Source organism: Tarenaya hassleriana, unplaced genomic scaffold, assembly GCF_000463585.1.
Source record: "Tarenaya hassleriana unplaced genomic scaffold, ASM46358v1 Cleome22, whole genome shotgun sequence".
NCBI lineage: Eukaryota > Viridiplantae > Streptophyta > Magnoliopsida > Brassicales > Cleomaceae > Tarenaya > Tarenaya hassleriana.
The window spans coordinates 1,789,378-1,796,655 of NW_010965541.1; positions in this window are offsets into that span (position 1 = coordinate 1,789,378).

Here is a 7,278-nt window from a genome sequence, read left to right on the forward strand (position 1 = left end):
GAAAGAAAAATTAATTAGTATATATATAAATATGTATGTATATAATGTATATATGTGCGCGTGCGCGCGCGTGTTTGTGTGCTATGTCGTTACAGAGGAGTAAATATTTGCGTATGCCCTCGATTAGAGCAGCTAATTATATATATACACTAAGAAATATAAGTTGGCATGTATAGGAACATGAAATAAAATTATGATAATTAATTTATTGATATAAATTGATAAATAAAGTGTATATATACATATATATATATATAATATGAGCTGAATATAACGCCAGCATTACCATATTAATGCTTCCGCCGCTAATCTTTTTTATGTTAAAGTTTTAAGTCTTGATAACATTTTCTAATGCATATTATATATTTTATTAAATAAATATTTTATAATAGAAATTTAGATGAATTTATAAACTAATTTTATTTGTGGAAGTTATATATTTTTTTCGCATGATTTTTAAATAGTATTTTTTTGTATAACTTGATTTTTTTGTTAATATTCTACAGTGTAAAATTCGAATCAACTCTTTTATGCATAAAAACTATAAAATTTAGATGATATTCTAATACCAAAAATTTATAAAATCATAGATAGTAAACATAACGGGTATATAAAAAAAACCCTTTTCTTGAATTGTTTATAAGAATATCATGCATGTTACGGCTCATTTTTGAAGATTAGTTTATTAGTACTCTGTGCGTGTATTTTGAGAAACTATAATGTTACATTATTATTTTTTTAATAAAAAAATAGAAAGGTTAAACTATTTCTACTCATAATTTTTTTTTAAAAATGTTCCTTGGATATCTTCAAACGGTCGGTCCAACCTTAAAAAACCACTCAAAGTAGGGCAAAGCCGCAACGGATATTAAATAACACTCATTATGAGAGAGAGAGAGAGAGAGAGAGAGAGAGAGAGAGAGAGAGAGCTCTATTTCCATGCGTAGTCACACGTGTAAGGCCCATTATAAGTTTATAACTCATAACTCATTTTTAAATTCTGCTTTTATTTTTTTGGCCTCTTTTAATTGTGTTTTTTAATTAAACTAAATATAATCGCTTAATCGAATTCCATTAATTAGGGTTTTCTGATTTCATCCGAGCGAATAGAGATATTTACAATTTTACCTTTCTGTCGCTTTCTTTGTCCCTTACACGGATCGAGCGGCATAGATACTACTAATTATCATATGAGTTGAACATCTGCAAATTTTAATATATTCGAGTCTGAATACATAATAAATTTTATCATTCGAAATTAAATTTATGAACCATATAGATATCCGAATTCGGATCTTGATTTCGCATTCAATAGGATTGGTGGGATCATTTTTGTCCACACTGATAATGGTGGTGGGTACGTATTTGCCTTGCAAGATGCCATCGATCAAAAGTTTTCTTGTAATGAAAAAAAAATAAAGGAAAAGAATTTTTGTGTGTGTGGATTTTGGCCACAGAGACGTGCGTTTGGTTATGCAATTTTTTTTATATAATAGGAAACCCAACTGCTATTTTTCGGTGCGTTTGTTCGGTAAATTTATGCCTACGGGTACAAACCCGCGACATATACGTAAAAGATAAATCAGTCGTGATTGTATATTGATCATTCTCATTATCAACTCACCGTAAGATTTTCTCTAATTTTTTAGATAAAAACCTGCATTTTAACCTAATTTTATCTTATATCCATTTTGATCGGTAAAAATATTAAATTAATCCAAACCGAATAATATAAGAGATATAAAAGTTGAATTGTTTTACCTTTTTAAACAAAAATATTCAAATCCTACTGCGATAGAAAAATAATCAGAAAACTGAATACAAACCAAAATTTATTCACACAAAAATAAATATTTTTATCAATAAAAAATAATAACAACCAAACCTAATGAAATCCGATCCAAAATAAAAAAACGAATAAATATTTTCAAATTAAAATAAGAGTTTAAGTGATTTAGTGGTAAAAGAATATGTAAAACATGTTTTTATCATGGATTCAAAGCCAAACGTAGGGAGAGGCATTCACCTCGACTTTTCCGTTCCTCTGAAAAATATAGTTAGGTTAAAGGCTCGGCACATTTCCAAATCATAAAAAAAAAATTATCCAATATTAGAATTGCATGATAACCATTAATGCAGTAGGCTAGTTTTGTTGATAAATCTCGTGAATTTAATTACATGACGACCTAGTATCCGATGTTCTGTATTTGGTGAGAATTTATATTTGTTCTTAACATATAAATTTATAAAGAAGATAACGGAAAAACAATTTAGGGTTTAACGGAGGATATTTTAGGGTTTGATCCTTCCTTTGTATTTTTTAAATGTCAATTAATTTTACTCTTCGAAATGTTAATGTAATTGCACATTATGTAAGATTAATGTAAACTTATTTCTTATAAAAAATAAAATAAAATTCAAATTTAAATAGGATTTTTTTTTCAAGCGTACAAATATTGGTCTCAGACTATAATTTGGGTTGTACGAAAAGTTAGGTACAATTTTAAATTCGCGATTTTGATTTAATTTTGAACTTTTTATATCTATCTGAATATATATATATATATATATATAATATTATATAATGACAGTATATATATATAGTTATATAGAGACAAATAGAAAAGATTCAATAATTAAAAAACCCAATGCATACAAAATCCAGTAAGAGTAAAAGATCGGGTATAGGTATTGAATTTAATTATTTAACAAACGCGATAAAATTCATATATTCTGTATCAATAAAATAATACGATAGATAAATATTAGAATCGTGTTCTCTCATTTTTTATAATTTGCATATTTATTTTTTTAGTTTGGTTGTGGATATATCTTGATTTTTTTTCCGAATATTTGAAACTCGAATATAATCTTTTTTTATAAAAAAAATATGTGTGTTTGTTTTTTCATCAAGGATAAAAATAAAATCATAAAAGTGTGATTATTATAACTATTTATATCACCCCGCAAAAAATGAGAAAACCCTGTATCCGAATCTACATGGTCAAATATGAATATTAAAATCGAGGATATACTCAAATATTTTTTAAAAAAAATTTATAACCGAATGTTTTAAACCAAGACTCAAACTAATTTTAAGATTGGAGAACAAATGTTTTATATCTTATTTTATCGGTTGAATTATCCGGTTTGAGTTAATATCTTTAAAATTTTAATTTAAAGAAGACTGATTAATTTTAAGGTATCGAATTTAGGACACGAACGACGTACTGCTAGTCCAATACGTACTTAGGTATGTATGTATGTACGTGTGTACATGCGCATGTGTATCTATAGTCATGGGCATCTCTTACATTTCTGCAAGCATTTAATTTTTTTTTTAAAAATAATCCAAATTATAAAAAAAATCTTGAAAAATAAAAGTAAATCTTGAGATGCCCTCGTACGCTTTGTTCGGCACCATTTAATATTCGTAAAACAAGAATATGCCAAACTAAAAACTTGTTAATTTTAACGAGAAAAAAAAACCACGGTTGAAACTCTGTATATATATATATCCATTAAACCATGTTTGACTGAGAACAGTGGGCCCACGTTTTTAAAACTAACATTATATACAAAGGATATTAAAAATCCTAACCCTAATTTTAATAACGGAATTATAATAATCTCTTGGTTATATTGTTTTAATCGAAATTAGTTGGCATTGGCTTAATCCTACTTGTACTTGTTTGTCGCTTGTTCATTGGAACGTTCAAAGCCCTCTTATGGTGCACGTGAATGTCCGCCATTTCATTCTCTATTAAGCGTTATTTTACAACTAATATTTTATACATTTTGTACGCATTTCCGGATCAAGAAACAAAACATTTACGGTAAAAATACGTACATATGCTCATATATGTATATATAGTTTATAAGCACGTATTTATATAGATTTTTATAAATTTGATGTGTAGTCCAAATTATTAAAAGGCGTATATGTGACAAGATGTGGTCCACCCAAAAAATAAAAGATATAAGATGTGATTCACTTTTTTTATCACATTTTTCTAACATTTCCGGCCTCATTTATTGTTATTGTTAGAATGATCACCGGTGGTCTTAGTGATACAATTTTGTGTGTATAGATATATATATAAGATGTATTACTAAATTACATGTACTTAAGTATCTAATTTAATTTATATTATGTATATATATATATATATATATATATATATATATATATATGAATCGACACATTATAATCAAAACTGAGTTTTCATATATTTCAAAGTGTTATCAGAAATTTATTGAAATTATCCAAAAATTTAGATAGTATATTATTATATATACTTTTAATTTACAAAATCTGATATAAAGTCAACGTTGTATAAATTTCTATTTTATACTTTTATTCGTAATCAAGATGGAAATTGCACATGGGATCTTAACATATTATCCCAACTACAAAAATTATAGTTTTTGTCATATATATTGACACGGTACGGGAATTAAAATAGAGAAAAAAAACTATATTTACAGCAATTAAAAGATACTTGGAAATTTACGATATCTTTTTAAAAACAAAAAATACTTGACAATTTTAAAACAGAAAAAATCGCACTTTGACGGCCGCAAACCGGTATTATATAAAAAATAACTATATCTATTTTAATTTCAATTTGTACCATTCTCCAGTTGTAATTATATGACTAAAATTATAGTTTGATCACATGATGATTATATTGGTTATAACGTTAAATTTTTAATAGTTTTATCAAATGATTAGTTTGATAAGTAAGGAGTAAATATGATAAAATAGTGTGATCAATATAAATTAACGTTATGAATACTGTGACCACCTTGTGACCAAATCATAATTCTGGCCATATGATTACAACTGAAAAAGGTATAGGTTGAAGTTAAAATAGTATATGGAGGGCATTTTTTATAATGTCCCGTGAACCAATTGATCCGAATGTAACATTATTTTATGGCATATTTTTTTAAGTGAGAAACTATAATTGCCAAATAAATAATAAATTATTTCTGAATTTTTCATATGCGAATAACAAAACTCGTAACGGAGGATGTCTTGATAGTCGATAATTTGAGATTAAAAAGAGGCCGGTAAGAAAACCAAGAGTTTTTATATGTAACCGCGAGGACGATGAACGATGGTGGTGGTGATGATGATGATGATGATGATGATGATGATGCTGATGGTGGTGATGGTGATGATGATGGAGAGAGAACGCTTGAAGACAAACGAGAAAACGAAGGCATAGAAAAAGGGTTTTTTTACGTGTCGTGGTGGTAGGGTCTTGTACCAAGAGTCTCCCTTTTCAAGTCCCAAATTTCCTTAGACCTAAAAGTAAAATAATTAATTTTTCTGTTGTGAAATCCCAACTTTTTTTTTCTGATCAATGAATAAAAACAAGTTGGCATTAATGAATTAAAATATATATTATATTAAAAAAATATAATGAATTGGAATTAAATTAGTATTTTATATTGTGGACCGTTCGAAATTTCGATGCAATGAAAGCTGTTCACACGCACACACAAATTAATGTACGTTGGGCTATCCTCGATTCCCGTGACATATATAGTTACAAAAAATGGAGGCAATATGGAAACCACAAAAATTCGATTTTTGTGACATTCTAATTTAGTGAATGTATTTATTTATATACTATGCACAAATAATTTAATATATCAATATATATATATATATATATATATATATATATATTAAATTTTGTGTTGAAAATGATGCCCCCGAAACCTAAGTGGCCGGGACTCGTGAAGCTGCTGGAAAGTTATCTGATGTAACGAAACGTGTCGTCTTTGAGCTGCAATCTGTTTTGTCCTAATGGCTTACTTTGATTTGTCTGATAAGATCCTTTTTGTACGAAGATCATCTTCCTAGTACAGTTAAAAAGGTGAAATCGAATTAATTTAATTTATACTTTTCACGGTACTAATGGATCAATATCATAAATTTATATATAATTAATAATTAATTAATTTTAGAAATCAAGTTTTATAATTATGAGGTCTGCATGCGGAATACGGTATGATAAACTATAATATTTTTAAATTTTTTTTTTCTCATTTTTGTCATAAATTTGGGTTCTTCTCGGTTATCATCTGTATATCCACTGATCAAAATTTGAGTAGAGTATTTTACATCATGTTTTAATCTCACACACGCGGGCACACACACACACACGTGTGTGAATATATACATATATATATATATATATATAAAATATACACAATCATGGGTCTGTTTGGTCTCTTTAGCGGCATAACATGCATATACATACATCTATACATATAGATCTGTGCGAATATGTGTACACACACATGTACACGAACGCGGTGGGTGTGAATTAACATAAACACTTAAACGAGAAGAGAATTCATGCATCTGAACACCTTTAAACATGACCCCTTTGATACAGAATATAGCCTGTATAAATTGTATGCTTCGATATTTCATACATACATACATACATACATACATACATACATACATACATACATACATACATTACGTACGTACGTACGTACATACACACACACATACATATATGCATACATATCATAAATAAGTGAGTATATATCCTCGACAGCTAAATACTTAACACGGGCTCGGGCACATGTCCTCAACAACTATTAATTAGTCCTCTTAACACACATATATACACGTTTAAAACATCATAGCTGTTTATATTTAGCACACATTTACATGTGCATGCCTATGTTTACAGATATAAACGTTAACCATACACACTTATACGCACTCGAACCCTTCATATCCACTAACTAGATTTCTAGCGGGAGATAGCAACATGGAAGTTTCCATCCGAAAATTCGACAAAATCGAAGAATTACGTTCTCTACGCGATATATATATATATATATAAGAGTGTGTGTACCTATACGTACATGCACATTTGTATGTACGTATTTTTGGGTAATGTGTAAGAACCCCAAGAGTTAAAAACAGGAAGCGAAAAGAGAGGACTTGATGTTCTTGTCGAGATCCAGAGTGGCACATGCAAAGCTTAAATGATGGTGGTGCCCAAACACAAAAAAAAAAAAAAAGAAGAAGAAAGAAAAAAGAAAAGCTGACATTATATCCCCAATTCCCTCATCCCTCTCCTATTATTTCTATTTTGTACCACTCTTCCATCTCTCTCTCTCTCTCTATATATATATATACGCACATACAAACTCGTGTACACATGTGTATACGTATACGAAAAAAGTTTTTTTTTTTACGTGCAGGTTTACAGATACACATGGAAGGTTGAAATTTGT